We start from the raw sequence: 17312 nt of genomic DNA on the forward strand, positions 1-17312 counted from the left end.
GCTGCAATATCTGGTAATATATATATTGATGTTTACTTTCTCTATGTTATAGATGATGACTTTCTCTATGTTATAGATGATGATGATCATATGATGTTTGACTAGTGCTGCTATAATTCATGTGCCTATAATACATATATATTGGACTATTAATAAACTATAAATTGTTTTACCGATATAAAGACCTAGTAGTCTTCTTGCCTAATTAGGATATTAGTGAGCACTACGTACGTAAGGGGCTTGCCCCTCTTAAGGTGAAAACTCGGTAAGACACGAGTATGCCAACAACAGGGCCCCTGAGCCGAAGAAGCCTGCCAGCAGCACCTGGAGAGGGGGTAAGCCCAGTCCTGCCCCTGTCCCCCCCGCCCCCAGAGTGCAAGGGGTGTACCCCCCTGCTGCCCTCTCCAGGCCAGGAGCAGAACCCAGACGTTGTCATCATTGCAACCAGCCGGGACACTTTAAGGCTGCGTGTCCCCAGCACCATAAGGCCCCATCCCTGTCCCAGATATCGTCCACTGTTTTGTGTGTGGGAGGGGGTGGTGGGAGGTCCCTGGACAATTACCAACCCGTCACCATCGGCCGCTCAGCGGTCATGGGACTGCGGGACACAGGCGCTGAACGAACCCTGGTACGTCCTGAGGTGGTGTCCCCTCAAGACTTGGTGCCTGGGAAAACCCTTTCCATCTCCGGAAGTGGAGGTGTTGAACCGGCGCTGCCCGTCGCCAAGGTGTTTTTGGACTGGGGCGCCGGGAGGGGAATGCGGGAGGTGGGAGTAACGCCAAATATTCCTGCCAATGTGTTGCTTGGGATCGATTTGGGGCGGCTAGTGTCTCGGTATGTGGCCACTGAACCCCCAAGTCCGGCTCCCCAAGAATGTCATGACCCTACTGTGACTGCCAATGCTAATGTATTGAATGTGCCTCTAACAATGGAGGTGGGAGTAATGCCAAATTCTCCTTCCAATGTGTTGCTTGGGATCGATTTGGGGCGGCTAGTGTCTCGGTATGTGGCCACTGAACCCCCAAGTCCGGCTCCCCAAGAATGTCATGACCCTACTGTGACTGCCAATGCTAATGTATTGAATGTGCCTCTAACAATGGAGGTGGGAGTAATGCCAAATTCTCCTTCCAATGTGTTGCTTGGGACCGATTTGGGGCGGCTAGTGACTCAGTGGGTGACCACTGAACCCCCAAGTCGGGCTCCCCAAGAATGTCATGACTCTACTGTGAATGCTAATGTTAATGTGTTGAATGTGCCTCCAACAGTGGAGGAGTGAGTGAAACCTGATGGTAAGCCATGCACTGACACTACACACACAGGGCTCACAGTGAGGACAGGTGAGAAGCCTGCAGGGAAGAGTCAGAGGTGGAGGGAGGGGCTGCTATGGGCAGTGTAGGGCCCCTAAGTGAATCCAGCCTGCTGAGTCGAGGGCCTCTGCCGAAAGAGGAACAGGCCATGGGGGGAGGGGGCGTCCCGGGAGAGGAGCCACCAGGTAAGACCCCAGGGCAGGAGTTCCCTACATCCGGGATGTCAGGAGGCCAGGGAAGTCTGCCTGACCCGGCGACTTGGTCGGGGGCCGAGGGGAAGCAGGCGCTACCTGTGGTCTCAGCAGTCGTGGCCGCTGTTACCAGGAGTAGGAGCGCTGGAGCCCAAGGAGCCTAGCGGAGGTCCGACGGTTCCCCTCTCTCCGACCAAGTGGCTGCCGAGTCAGACAGCGGCCAGGAGACAGATCCCGGGGTTCTGACAGAGGAGGTGGCAGTTTCGTCAATTCTTGCCACATCGAGTCAGGGATTTCAGGCAGCGTTGGAAGCTGACACTAGCCTGAAAGCTCTCAAGGAGCAGGCGGCACAGCCTCCCCTGGAGTCCGACCACGAGCGAGTGGTCTGGGACCAGGGACGGCTGTATCGGGTAACGGTCCAGCAGGGTTCACCGGAGGCGTGGCCCAGGGACCGACAGTTAGTGGTACCCTATCCGTTCAGGGCAGAATTGTTGCGGATCGCACACGAGATTCCCATGGCCGGACACCTAGGGATCGCTAAAACCAGGGCCAGACTAGCTCAGCATTTCTACTGGCCAGGAATGAGGACCGAGGTGATTGCCTACTGCCGTTCGTGTGACACCTGTCAGAGGGTGGGGAAGGCAGGGCGGTGCCCCAAAGCCCCACTGGTAACTCTGCCCATCATCGAAGAGCCTTTCTCAAGGGTGGCTGTGGATCTCATTGGACCTCTGTCCACTCCCAGCCACTCCGGGAAATGCTTCATACTAACGGTAGTGGACTATGCCACCCGGTACCCGGAGGCGGTAGCTTTGTCGTCCATTCGGGCCGACAAAGTGGCCACTGCCTTACTGGAGATTTTCTCCAGAGTGGGGTTTCCCCAGGAAATGCTCACCGACCGAGGGACCCAGTTCATGTCGCAGCTGATGGAGTCTCTCTGTAAGCAGGTACAGGTGCAACATCTGGTAGCCAGCCCGTACCACCCACAGACCAATGGCCTGTGTGAGCGGTTCAATGGCACCTTAAAGCAGATGCTGAAGATGTTGGTCGATTCCCACGGGAGACACTGGGAGCGGTATCTCCCACACCTGCTGTTTGCCTACCGAGAGGTTCTCCCCCTTTGAGCTCCTGTACGGGCGACGTGTATGGGGGGCCCCTTGCTCTGGTGAAAGACGCATGGGAAGGGGATTTGGCTACCCCTGGAGTGTCGGTCATTGAGTATGTCGTGCGCTTCCGGGACAGAATGACGGCCTTGACACGGCTGGTGCATGACAATATGGCCCAAGCCCAGGCTGACCAGAAGCAGTGGTACGACCAGAATGCTTGTGAGCGGACCTACAAGGTGGGTCGAAAGGTGTGGGTACTGGTCCCCGTACCTCAAAACAAGCTTCAGGCGGCCTGGGAGGGTCCATACCTCGTGCACCAGCGGCTCAACGCTGTCACCTTTCTGGTCACCCTGGACCATGCCCGTGGAAGGAGGAAGGTCTTCCATGTGAACATGATGAAGGCCCATCATGAGCGGGAGGCTTGTGCCCACCCAGTGTGCAACCTTCCCGAGGAAGGAGAGGTAGAAACCTTCCTGGATCTGCTCACCCAAGCCAAGGCGGGTGGATCCATCGAGGATGTGGGGGTCGGCCACCAGCTCTCGGAGGAACAACGTTCCCAGCTGAAGGTCACCCTACACCCCTTTAGGGAGCTGTTCAGCAGCCTGCCCGGAAGGACTGACACAGCTGTCCATGACGTGGACACCGGCAATCACCCCACGATCCGGCGTTCAGCATATCGGGTCTCTCTTGAGGTGCAGCAGCACATGCGCCAAGAGATAGACGAGATGCTGAAGCTGGGGGTGATCCAAGTGTCCAATAGTGCGTGGGCTTCGCCTGTAGTCCTCGTCCCTTAAAAGGACCGAACTACGCGGTTCTGCGTGGACTACCGGGGGCTCAATGCTGTGACGGCCACCGATGCGTACCCAATGCCGCGCATCGATGACCTGCTCGATTGGCTGGCCGGGGCCAAGTACCTGACCATCATGGACCTGAGCAGGGGGTATTGGCAGATTCCCCTGACCCCTGGGGCACGGGAACGCTCTGCCTTTATCACCCCATTCGGACTGTACGAGTCCACGGTGATGCCATTCGGCATGAAGAATGCCCCTGACACTTTTCAGAGGATGGTCAACATGCTGCTCGAGGGACTGGAAGGGTATGCGACCGCGTACCTAGACGACATCGCCATCTTCAGTCCCACCTGGGAAGATCACCTAGAGCACTTGGCGCAGGTGCTCGGGCGGATCCAGCGAGCAGGCTTGACCATTAAGCCCGAAAAGTGCCAGCTGGGTATGAGTGAGGTCCACTACCTGGGGCACCGGGTAGGTGGGGGAGCTCTGAAGCCAGAGCCCGGGAAGATTGATGCCATCGCATCCTGACCCACCCCCAGGACCAAGAAGCAGGTGATGTCCTTCTTGGGGACAGCCGGGTATTATAGGTTTGTTCCACACTATAGTGCCCTGGCCAAGCCCCTGACGGACCTCACCAAGAAGAGGCTGCCCGTCAGTCGACTGTACAGTCGCCTGCGAGACAGCTTTCCAGGTGCTCAAGACCGCCCTTTCTAATTCTCCTGTACTACAGGCAGCCGACTTCACGCGGCCGTTCATAGTGCAGACCGATGCCAGCGACTTCGGCCTCGGTGCTGTGCTCAGCCAGGTCGACACTACGGGCCATGAACACCCCGTTCTGTACCTGAGCCGGAAGCTCCTGCCGAGGGAAGTGGCCTATTCCACGATGGAGAAGGAATGTCTGGCAAATGTGTGGGCCCTGCAGCGTCTGCAGCCATACTTGTACGGACGCCAATTCATCGTGGAAACAGACCACAACCCCCTCAGCTGGTTACACACGTTCTCTGGGACGAATGGGAGGTTGCTACGCTGGAGCCTCTCTCTCCAAAAGTATCACTTCACCATTCACCACAAAAGAGGCAGGGACCATGGTAACGCTGATGGGCTGTCCCGGCAAGGAGAGGGTGCGGAAGGGAGCATGAGGGATCACAGGAATGTGATACCCCCTAGCGCCCTCTAAAGCAGGGAGGTGTGATGAAGGAGCAGCCGCCATCTTAGATATGGGGCCACATGTCTGAGCTTGGCATCCATTTTGGTCTAAGTTCTGGAATTACAGGCAGCTAACGGCTTCTATACCCCCAGGTGCTGTGTACTTAGTAAATACAAGCAGGATTTAGTGTTCTAATGCTAAATAGCCAGGTCCATTGGTGTGATAATGAGGATAGGCCCAAAACAGAGCTTCAAAGCTCAGGTATGGAGCCATGTCAGCAGGGGGCTGGAAAAAAGCCTAGGGCTTCAATTAGAATGTACCTTGTAGCAGACGCAGGAATATACGTCCTTTGTGTGTCCCAGACGCTTTGGCTCCATCCTAGGAGCATGGATTATTAGCCCACCCTCTGATACAGGGGGAGGAACCTAGCGTATTTAAGGACTAGCAGCCCCTGGCAGACATTCATTCCTTCACACAGAAGATCCAGACGATGACGATCTAAGAAGGACCTGGGGACAGACCTGCCGAGGGGAGCAGCGGCCCATGCTTTGGGGGTCTGTCCGGCAACTAAGATTCTTGTACCTGTGGACTGCAGAGCTCCCCAGCACCCACATGACCCTACAATCTGGTAAATTGACCTCCAGCTTAATATCTTAAGTCTTGTACCCTTATTGTTATATCTTTTCTCTGACTGTAAATTTACTGTATATTTCTGTAATTATCTAGTGCGCCCTTAAGGCAATTAAACTATAAACTTAATCTTGGGCTGATGCTTTTACTCTGATCACGAATCTTAGAACCCCCAGCAGGTAACAGGACCTCCTCCCCGGCGACCATTTGCTCTAGGTGCAGTTCCCTTACTGACCTGAGACAAAGGGGGCGCCGGAGAGCTGTGCCTGTGTAGTTACATCACGGTGGTGACGTGGGAGGAACGGGTCTGTGTGCGTTCCTCCACAGATGCCAATTCTGATGCCCAGAACCCATTTGGGCCAGGCTGGACGGACCTGGGATTGATGCAGGGCATCACTATCTGTGTGTTCTTAGTGTGTTTTCAGTGGCCCAAAGTCATTTAACCCCTTAAAAACATCAGTTACTTATTCAAACCTGTGAAAATTGACTGTGTGCCCACTTTGATGCCAGTTCTGGTGCCTATAACCCATTTGGGCCAGGCTGGAGGGACCTGGGTTTGATGCAAGGCATCACTATCTGTGTGTCCTTAGTGTGATTTCAGTGGCCCAAGTCATTTAACGCCTTAAAAACATCACTTATTCAAACCTGTGAAAATCAACTGTGTGCCCACTTTGATGCCAATTCTGATGCCCAGAACCCATTTGGGCCAGGCTGGAGGGACCTGGGTTTGATGCAGGGCATCACTATCTGTGTGTTCTTAGTGTGATTTCAGTGGCCCAAAGTCATTTAACCCCTTAAAAACATCACTTATTCAAACCTGTGAAAATTGACTGTGTGCCCACTTTGATGCCAGTTCTGGTGCCTATAACCCATTTGGGCCAGGCTGGAGGGACCTGGGATTGATGCAGGGCATCACTATCTGTGTATTCTTAGGCTATGTGCACACGTAGTTTTTTGTCTCTGCGGATTTTGTAGAGAAAACCGCAGGTAAATCCGCAGGATAAAAGTCCTGCGGTTTTACACCTCATAATGGATGAGGTGTAAAACTGCAGCGTTTCTGCACCAAACAATTGACATGCTGCGGATTGTAAACCGCAGCAAAACCTCGTGGAAAAAAACGCAGCATATGCACAGCTTTTTTTTATTTCCATAGGAAATAAAGGTACTGTACAACGCAGCAGAATCCGCACCGTGTGCACATACCCTTAGTGTGACATCAGCGGCCCAAAGTCATTTAACCCTTTAAAAACATCAGTTACTTATTCAAATCTGTGAAAATTGGCTGTGTGCCCACTTTGATGCCAATTCTGATGCCCAGAACCCATTTGGGACAGGCTGGAGAGACCTGGGCTTGATGCAGAGCATCACTATCTGTGTGTCCTCAGTGTGATTTCAGTGGTCTAAAGTCATTTAACCCCTTAAAAACATCACTTATTCAAACCTGTGAAAATTGGCTGTGTGCCCACTTTGATGCCAATTCTGATGCCCAGAACCCATTTGGGCCAGGCTGGAGGGACCTGGGTTTGATGCAGGGCATCACTTTCTGTGTGTCCTTAGTCTGATTCCAGTGGCTCAAAGTTATTTAACCCTTTCATTAACGCCATTTGGTGCCCACTTTGATGCCCATTTTTGTGCCAGTTTTATAATTTTTGATGCTGATTTTAAGTGTATTCACATCAGGGCACATCACTGCATTGGTTTTTATTATTGCGTTGCTTATTTTTTTGTTATTAAACCTGTCAAAACAAGAAAAGAAAAAACTGCCGAATAAGAAACCAACTTCAGCCTCGTGTGATGAAAGTTGTGCATATTTGAATACAGGCTGGGAGGAGGGTGCAAAGTGTATGTGAGGGCAAAATAGTGAGTGCGCAGATGCTGGCAGTTCTCTGAAATCGCAGCGTACACTCCACGTCCCCAGCCGCCGGCCACCTGAAAAGCCCACTGCGAAATCACAGGACGGCGGCAGCCCAGACTCAGAGACATGACACTACTGCATCATGGGAGCTGAAGTCGCTAAGGCTGTGAGACACAATAACCATTCAAGGATCATGAACTACATTTCCCACAAAGCACTGGTCACAACAAACATTTGGCCAACTACAGACACGGAAAGCGACAAGCTGGCTGCACAGACCGGAAGTGGAGCCTGTAGGGAATCTAGAGGGTTGTGGTTACATCAAATAGAAGATCGCTCCATTGAGCAGCTCCTCAGTCCTCCGTGTGTCTCCTCCTCCATACAAGTCTCATCTCCAGCAGCCACAGCACAACGCTACCTCCTGCTACACCGGGCCTGCACTCTGCACTGGACTGGAGGCTACTAGGCCCCCTCCCCTTCCCGTGACATCAGCCCCTCACATGGGCATGACGTCAGCAGACGTGATTAACCCTATGCCGGAAGTGGACCTGGCAGTGACGGTGAGGGGGGAAAAGGCAGAAGTGACTGAAAGCCAGCAGGTAGGTGCTCTTCTGTCAAACATGGAACAGGTCTTCGTTGCCATAGCCGTGTCGCTGATCTGCAGGTGGAGCGGGCTGGCGTGGCCGTGTCGTTGATCTGCAGGTGGAGCGGGCTGGCGTGGCCGTGTCGCTGATCTGCAGGTGGAGCGGGCTGGCGTGGCCGTGTCGTTGATCTGCAGGTGGAGCGGGCTGGCGTGGCCGTGTCGCTGATCTGCAGGTGGAGCGGGCTGGCGTGGCCGTGTCGCTGATCTGCAGGTGGAGCGGGCTGACGTGGCCGTGTCGCTGACCTGCAGGTGGAACAGACTGGCGTGGCCGTGTCGCTGACCTGCAGGTGGAGCGGGCTGGCGTGGCCGTGTCGCTGACCTGCAGGTGGAACAGACTGGCGTGGCCATGTCGCTGACCTGCAGGTGGAACAGACTGGCGTGGCCGTGTCGCTGACCTGCAGGTGGAACAGACTGGCGTGGCCGTGTCGCTGACCTGCAGGTGGAACAGACTGGCGTGGCCGTGTCGCTGATCAGGTGGAGCGGGCTGGCATGGCCATGTCACTGATCTGCAGGTGGAGCGGGCTGGCGTGGCTGTGTCGCTGATCTGCAGGTGGAGCGGGCTGGCGTGGCCGTGTCGCTGACCTGCAGGTGGAGTGGGCTGGCGTGGCCGTGTCGCTGACCTGCAGGTGGAGCGGGCTGGCGTGGCCGTGTCGCTGACCTGCAGGTGGAGCGGGCTGGCGTGGCCGTGTCGCTGACCTGCAGGTGGAGCGGGCTGGCGTGGCCGTGTCGCTGACCTGCAGGTGGAGCGGGCTGGCGTGGCCGTGTCGCTGACCTGCAGGTGGAGCGGGCTGGCGTGGCCGTGTCGCTGACCTGCAGGTGGAGCGGGCTGGCGTGGCCGTGTCGCTGACCTGCAGGTGGAGCGGGCTGGCGTGGCCGTGTCGCTGACCCGCAGGTGGAGCGGGCTGGCGTGGCCGTGTCGCTGACCCGCAGGTGGAGCGGGTTGGCGTGGCCGTGTCGCTGACCCGCAGGTGGAGCGGGCTGGCGTGGCCGTGTCGCTGACCCGCAGGTGGAGCGGGCTGGCGTGGCCGTGTCGCTGACCCGCAGGTGGAGCGGGCTGGCGTGGCCGTGTCGCTGACCTGCAGGTGGAGCGGGCTGGCGTGGCCGTGTCGCTGACCTGCAGGTGGAGCGGGCTGGCGTGGCCGTGTCGCTGACCTGCAGGTGGAGCGGGCTGGCGTGGCCGTGTCGCTGACCTGCAGGTGGAGCGGGTTGGCATAGCCTTGTCGCTGACCTGCCAGTGGAGCATGCAAAACACAAGCCGCGGAGACACCATCACATGTTTCTCAACGCAAGCAATGACTAGCCAGGTCTTTCCCCGGGAAGGAACAACCACGGGAAGGGCAGTCTCCAAAGAAGGAAACCAAATATGCCAAAACATGGTATCCATCCACAGACAGCTGTTTCGGGGTATTTGCCCCTCATCAGTGTGGAGTAGGAAACTGGCTAGTAGGAGCAATGTCTAGTAGAAGACTGTGAAAAATGAGGATGAATGAACTCATGGAGATCAACATCCAACACTGTGGAGACACCATCACATGTTTCTCAACGCAGTGATTCTAGAGCAATGCCCCCATCCCTTATGGGAAATATGCAAAAACATGCAAAACACAAGCCGCGGAGACACCATCACGTGTTTCTCAATGCAAGTAATGACTAGCCAGGTCTTTCCCCGGGAAGGAACAACCACGGGAAGGGCAGTCTCCAATGAAGGAAACCATCTATGCCAAAACATGGTATCCATCCACAGACAGCTGTTTCGGGGTATTGCCCCTCATCAGTGTGGAGTAGGAAACTGGCTAGTAGGAGCAATGTCTAGTAGAAGACTGTGAAAAATGAGGATGAATGAACTCATGGAGATCAACATCCAACACTGCGGAGACACCATCACATGTTTCTCAACACAGTGATTCTAGAGCAATGCCCCCATCCCTTATGGGAAATATGCAAAACATGCAAAACACAAGCCGCGGAGACACCATCACATGTTTCTCAACGCAAACAATGACTAGCCAGGTCTTTCCCCAGTGGAGCAGGCCGGCATAGCCTTGTTGCTGACCTGCAGCTATGCCAGATATTAGACAATGTTCTAGAGGAACATTTGTGATTATTAACTCCTTTCTGACATATGACGTACTATCCCATCCACGTTCCCTGGGACTTAATTCCCAAGGACGGGATAGTATGTCATAGCGATCAGCGGCGCTCACGGGGGGAGCGCCGCTGATCGCGGCCGGCTGTCAGCTGATTATTACAGTTAACACCCGGCACTATGTGTCAGGGGCGGTCACGGACCGCCCCCGTCACGTTAACTCCTGGCACACCGATCAAGCACGATCGCAGTGTACCGGGGATTTAGGGAAGAATCGGCAGGGAGGGGGCTCCCTCCGTGTTTCCCTGAGACCCCCGCAGCAGTGCGATGTGCAGCGCTGCTGCGGGGTCTCCTTCCCTGCAGGTCACCGGATCCAATATGGCGGCGGGGGCCTGCAGGGAGTCAGCTTCCTCATTGCCTGCAGAGCGCAGGCATGAGGAAGCCTGTGCCAGCGATCTGTGATGTCCGACCTGACACCTGGCACTATGTGTCAAGAGCAGTCACGTAACGCCCCCAACACATTAACCCCTGGCACACCGCGATCAAACATGATCGCGGTGTATTGGGGGCATAGGAGAGAAGTGTGCAGGGAGGGGGCTCCCTCCGTGCTTCTCTGAGACCCCCGCAGCAGCACAATGTGCAGCGCTGCTGCGGGGGCCTCCTTCCCTGCAGGTCCCCGGATCTAATATGGCGGCGGGGGCCTGCAGGGAGCTGGCTTCCTCACTGCCTGCAGAGCGAAGGCATGAGGAAGCCTTCTGCACTGCCTGTGACAGATGGCTGATCTGTCACATGACAGTTATGTCCCCCCTGGGACAGTGTAATAAATTAAAAAAAAAAAAAAAAAAAAATGTAAAAATAATTTATAAAAAATGGCTAACTTAAAAATAAAGAAAACGTATTCCCTAAAATTCATTTTTTGGAAAAAAAACAGCAAACGTACACATTTAGTATCGCCGCGTCCGTAACGACCCGCCCTATAAAACTGTCCCATTAGTTATCCCCTTTAGCGAACCCCTTAAAAAATAAAAAAACAAAGCAAAAAATAATGCTTTATTATCATACTGCCGAACAAAAAGTGCAATAACGCGCAATCAAAAAGACGGATATAAATAACCATGGTACCGCTGAAAACGTCATCTTGTCCCACAAAAAATGTGCCGCCATACAGCATCATCAGCAAAAAAATAAGTTATTGCTCGCAGAATAAAGCGATGCAAAAATAATTTTTTATATAAAATTGTTTTCATTGCATAAAAGCGCCAAAACATAAAAAAAAGATATAAATGAGGTATCGCTGTAATCATACTGACCCGAAGAATAAAAGGGCTTTATCAATTTTACCGCAAGTGGAACGGTGTAAACGCACCCCCCAAAAGAAATTCATGAAACGCTGGTTTTTGTTCATTCTGCGTCCCAAAAATAAAAAGCGATCAAAATATGTCACGTGCCCGAAAATGGTACCAATAAAAATGTCAACTCGTCCCGCAAAAAATAAAACCTCACATGACTCGGTGGGTCAAAATATGTAAAAATTATAGCTCTCAATATGTGGTGATGCAAAAACGATTTTTACAGTAAAAAGCGTCTTTTAGCGTGTGACAGCCGCCAAACATAAAAACTGCCATAAATAGTAAATCAAACCCCCTGTTATCACCCCCTTAGTTAGGGAAAAATAATAAAAAAATGTATTTATTTCCATTTTCCCATTAGGGCTGAGATTAGGGTTAGGGGTGTGTTGGGATTAGGGTTAGAGCTAGATTTGGGTGGTTTCCACTGTTGGGGCACATCAGGTGCTCTCCAAACGCAACATGGCGTCCGATCTCAATTCCAGCCAAAAAACTCAAATGGCGCTGCTTCCCTTCCGATCTCTGCCATGCGCCCAAATAGTCGTTTACACCCACATATGGGGTATCAGCATACTCAAGACAAATTGCACAATAACTTTTAGGGTCCTGTTACCCTTGGGAAAATAAAAATTGGGGGTGAGAAGATCATTTTTGTGGAAAAAATATGATTTTTTTAATTGTACGGCTGTATGTTATAAACTTCTGTGACGCCCTTGTGGGTTCAAAGTTCTCACCACACATCTAGACAAGCTCCTTGGGGGGGGGGGGTCTAGTTTCCAAAATGGGGTCACTTGTGGGGGGGTTTCCACTGTTTAGGCACATTAGGCTACTTTCACACTTCAGGTTTTCGGCGTCAGGCGCGATCCGGCGTCGTGCCGGAACGCCGGATCCGGCAAATGTTTAGTAAAACCGGATGTGACGGATCCGGTTTTCTGCCGGATCCGGCTTTTTCTTGACTGACAAAACCGGATCCGTCTCATCCGGTTCATCCGTTTTTCTATCCGTTTTTCGACGGATTACGCCGGATCCGGTTTTTAAAATTGACCCTTGTGGCCTTCCGAACGGGATTGGCTACTGGAAAACTATATATAGCATGTTCCTACAGCCCTTCTTTGACAGGTTGTAGAGGAGAAAGTGCAGGTTGGAGAGAAGAGCAAGTTACTGGCGAAGATGGATGTTGTCATTGGAAATATTTTGAAGAATTTGGCGGATTTTATAGCGGAGGCGAATCGTTTGAGGGTGATTGTTCTGGAGAAGGAGAGAGCGAGACAGCAGCACATCAGGCATCGTAGACGACGTTTGTGGATTCACCCCATCACAGCCAAGAGAATGACGCGTGGGGTCTATTCTACACTCTGCATGGACCTTCGACGAAACCCGGATAAATTTTTTGGATATGTTAGGATGAAAATGGAGAATTTTGATTACTTGGTGGAGCGCATTGCACACCTCATAAGAAAAGCGGACACCTATTGCCGCTTCTCTGTTTCACCCGCAGAGCGTCTGATGGTGACTTTAAGGTAAGCCACATTTATTGGATGTGATCGCATCAGAGCACACTTTCACTGCAATCTTGTTGGTGGTAGTTTGTATCTCCAAGTGTTATAGCTCAGTTTTTGTATGTAATGCTGTGATTTAAAACTAATTTATTGTTTTTTAATTCCCCACAGATTTCTTGCAACTGGAGAATCCCTTTCGTCACTGCATTTCCAGTACAGACTCGGGATTTCCACCATATCTGGAATAGTGAAGTACACATGCCGTGCACTGTGGGACTCCTTAGCTGAAGAGTTTTTACCAGAGCCCACAACAGAGAGGTGGATTGAAATTGCTGACAAGTTTCAACAGATATGTCAGTTTCCCAACTGCTTGGGCGCTGTGGACGGGAAACATATTCGCATTGTAAAGCCAGCCGAATCGGGATCGGAATATTTCAATTACAAGAAATATTTTTCAATTGTCCTCATGGCCATCGCTGACGCGGAATACAAATTTATTGATATTGGGGCCTATGGCCGCTCCAATGACTCTCAAGTTTTCAAACTCTGCCATGGGGCGTAAACTGTATGGAAACACCTTCCAGTTCCCATCCCCTAGACTGCTGCCGCAAACATCTGGTCCACCTATGCCATTTGTCTGTGTAGGGGATGAAGCCTTCCAGCTGTCAGAACACTTTTTAAAACCGTACGGTAGCAGAGGATTGTCAAGAACAAAACGCATTTTTTAATTACCGCCTCACAAGAGCAAGAAGAATGGTTGAATGTACCTTTGGTATTCTGACAGCCAAATGGCGGGTCCTATTGACTGCGATCAACCTCAAGACAGAAACCGTGGACGAGGTGATCAAAGCTTGCGTGGTACTCCACAATTTTGTTATCTGCAAGGAACCCATTTCCATTGAGGACACCTCTGAAGAAACCACCTTGCAAGATTACCATGACATTACCACTAGAAGTTCTGTGACGGTTTCAGTAATGAGGGACAATTTTGCACTATACTTTGTCACCTCAAGGCAGAGTACACTGGCAGGATGACAGAGTGTGAAAGATTTGTGCCCTTAACCAAACTTGTGTACCTTCTGTACCAACAGTATATACCTTTGCCAACCAAAGTTGGCTATCTTGTCATGGTCTTACTATTTTTACCTTTAGGCCACAGGTGTGTACATGGTTGTGTTTTATGCAAAGTATTTCACCTTTTAACAAAAGTTGTGTACATTGTTAGGAAATCACCAACAATAAACACAACTTTTTAGGTGAAATACTTTGCTTCAAACACAACCAGGAACACAACTGTGGCAAAAAGCTAAAATTTACCCACAGTTATATACCTAGTTTTGAATACCATTTCACCTTTTAAATACCCTGTATTTAACCTTTTTCGCCGCAGAAAGAAATGACAGACAACCAGTGTAAAATAATTTAACTTTTATTGAAAAATGGTTTTTTTAGTAAACTTTTTTAAAATTTTAATAAACTTGTTTAATAAAGCTTTGAAACCATAAAACTTGTCAGTTTTATTTAAATACACACATTATAAATCTGTGTAGTGTGTGGTGGAAATACTGCTGGGGGGGCTGCGGGACACTTCGACACTGGGAGTGTGGAGAGAGGACTGGGATCGTGGTGGGGAAGGAACAGTTAGAGGTGAAGGTGTGGAAAAAACTACAGAATGGGTGGACATGTGGGAAGCAGAAGAGGTGGTGGGTGGTGGAGTGGAGGGTTGGGCAGGGACTGTAGGAGCAGATGATGTTGATGGCAAGTTGTATGGGGAAGGAGTTTGGTACGGGGCAGGTTGCTGGAAGTGGGGAGATGTCTGGTACGGGGCAGGTTGCTGGAAGTGGGGAGATGTCTGGTACGGGGCAGGTTGCTGGAAGTGGGGAGATGTCTGGTACGGGGCAGGTTGCTGGAAGTGGGGAGATGTCTGGTACGGGGCAGGTTGCTGGAAGTGGGGAGATGTCTGGTACGGGGCAGGTTGCTGGAAGTGGGGAGATGTCTGGTACGGGGCAGGTTGCTGGAAGTGGGGAGATGTCTGGTACTGGGGAGGTTGCTGGAAGTGGGGAGATGTCTGGTACTGGGGAGGTTGCTGGAAGTGGGGAGATGTCTGGTACTGGGGAGGTTGCTGGAAGTGGGGAGATGTCTGGTACTGGGGAGGTTGCTGGTAGTGGGGAGGTTGCTGGTACTGGGGAGGTGGATGGTGCTGGGGAGGTGGATGGTATGTAATAGGAGGGGGAGGATGGAAAGTGGCTGGAGGGGGTGTAGATGTAATAGGAGGGGGAGGATGGAAAGTGGCTGGAGGGGGTGTAGATGTAATAGGAGGGGGAGGATGGAAAGTGGCTGGAGGGGGTGCAGGTGGAGGAACTACTGTGGTGGGAGGAGGAGGTTGGGAGGTAACTTGCTGGAGAGCAGCGTGGCATGAATGCATTACATGCATCTGCTGGGCAGGAGAGAGCGTTTCCATGCGCTCCACAACAGACCTGAAAAAGGTGTGGTTTGGCGAAGATCTTGCTTCTGAATGCATGGTTTGCAGAAGTGTCTTCACCTCCAGAATGCTGGAGTTGATCTGATAGCCTGCGGAGATTTGCTCTGACAAGACTTTTAGACAGTTCTGGAAAGATGCATTCAGATGCAAGAACTCTGGCGCATAAGTCTTTTCCTGACCCCTCAGCCGCTGCCGCCCAGTACCCGCAGGTGTACTAGAGGTGGCAGGGGCAGAAGGGTGGGGTAAAGGGAAAGCGATCTCCTCACCAGCAGCTTCATGTAATGTAGGCGGCCACGATGCTCCTGTGCTGGTGGATGGGACAGATGGGTCGAATGTGTGGGAAGGCTGGGAAGGTGCAGATGTACCGGGGCGGTCGAAGTGTCCCTCGGTGCCGGTCTCCTCAGGGATCGCCTCAGAAGGGTCCAATCGTGCAGGCTCCCGAGTTCTGCTCACCGTGCTGTGGAATAAAGAGAAAAAAAAACACTTAAAATAGTGACATGGTATGGCCCTGGCTGAAAAAAAAAAAGTTACATCTAAACATTTTTTTGTCACATGTGGTGTGTAATATTTACCTTCTGGTGAGCATTGTCTCCCGGAGGAACGACAGGGCTCGTGCGTACTTGTACTTGCTCCTGCGTCCTCCAGATCCACTCGGGGCCCGCATCTCTTTATTGAACTCCTTCTTGAAACGATCCCTCACAGACCGCCACCGCTTCACAATTCTCTCCCCTGAAACGAGAAAGGACAAAGTGGTTAGTATACAACATCAGTGTTTCCCAAACTCCAGTCCTCATGGTCCCCAGGGGTCATGTTTTCAGGATTTCCAAAGTAAGTAGAAATCCTGAACACATGATCCGTGGGGACCATGAGGACTGGAGTTCGGGAAACACTGGTTTAAATCAAGCAACCGGTACTGTATATACTTACGCTCTTTAATCTGGGCCCGAGCTTCGAGGTCCTCCCAGCGGTCCACAAGGAGCGAACAGATTTCCTCCCAGAGTCGTCGGGTAACGATCAGGTCAGCGTAGCGGCGGTCAGCCATATTCCAGAGCGGCTCCCTTTCTCTGACGAGATCGATGAGGCAGTCCACATCAATCCCTCCATCCTCACCGTCAGAGTCGGGAGCACGCTGTGAAGGCTGTGAAAGAAAAAGACAAAAATAACATAATTAGCCTCCACAAAAGAAATGAAATAAAAAGTGCAAAAAAAACAAAGCAAAATTATTTATACTTACACGCTGGTGACCGCCGCGTTGCTGTTGCCGACGACCCTGGGAGGCACTGCGAGGACCTCTTGACCGAGCACCAGATTGGGAAGACTAGAGAAGAAAACAAAAAATGTTATGTCTTTGGATGTAGGCATTTGTTTGCTGTGTGTGGTCTGCAGAACATTGTTTTCTATGTGTTGTGTGTAGTGTGATGTTGTGTTTCTGCGTTTGATGCAAAAAACTTACCAATTGTCAGCCCACTCCAAGTGTCTGTCCACCCCTTCCTTCTTCTTCTGGGAGCTCCTCTTCATCTTGTGATTCCTGTTTTGAAATAAAAGGCAATGAATACACATATATTACAGAGATGATGGATTTTGGAAATAAAAACTTACCGTCAAACGCTGACGATGCGAGGGAGGGCTCCCAGAAGATGTGCTGTCTTCCTCATGGCCAGACTCCATGGCTGTGGGTGGTGTTTCTGCTGCTGCCATTGCTGCTGCTGCTGCTGCTGCATCTATTGGGCGGCTGTTGAATAAAGAGAAACAAAGGGCCAATGAATATCTTGATATTCCATAGCCCTAGTTTGGAGGAATGGGGGATTTGATAATTACCGTCTCTCATCTGCTGCTGGACTCCCCTCCCGTTGTTCAGCATGCTGCTCCATTTGGGGTGGTGCTGATGGTGCTGCTGCTGCAGATGTCTGCTGCCTTCTCCTGCTCCTGGTTCTTGGCTTGGGTGGCATGTTGGGTGTGGCTGAGGGTCCCATTGTCTTGCTTTTATATATGTCCTGTGGGCAGAGCTACTGAGCATGCTCAGACCAAAGAAACCGGATCCGGCCGGTGGATCCGGCTGTCGCCGGATCCGGCGCATTGCGGCGCTCATAGGCTTTCATTGTATGAAAAAGCCGGACACGCCGGATCCGGCGTGTCCGCCTTTTTCGACGGATACAAAAAACGTTACAGTCACCGTTTTTTCCAGAAGCCGGATCGCGTCACATTGCCGGATCCGGCGAAAATCGGATGAAA

At 51.8% G+C, this 17312-nt stretch overlaps 1 protein-coding gene across 1 annotated transcript in view; it reads left to right on the top strand.

Moving 5' to 3' along the window:
* The first annotated feature begins 7239 nt into the window (after positions 1-7239).
* LOC141048600 (uncharacterized) overlaps positions 7240-17312 on the top strand; it is a 52760-nt gene continuing 42687 nt past the window's right edge. The window contains exon 1 of the mRNA XM_073544346.1: positions 7240-7623. The gene's annotated coding sequence lies outside the window, so the exon portion shown is untranslated. The remainder of the gene's footprint in view (positions 7624-17312) is intronic.

The sequence above is a fragment of the Dendrobates tinctorius genome, unplaced genomic scaffold, assembly GCF_039654945.1.
Source record: "Dendrobates tinctorius isolate UK_male_01 unplaced genomic scaffold, ASM3965494v1 ptg000137l, whole genome shotgun sequence".
Taxonomy (NCBI): Eukaryota; Metazoa; Chordata; class Amphibia; order Anura; family Dendrobatidae; genus Dendrobates; species Dendrobates tinctorius.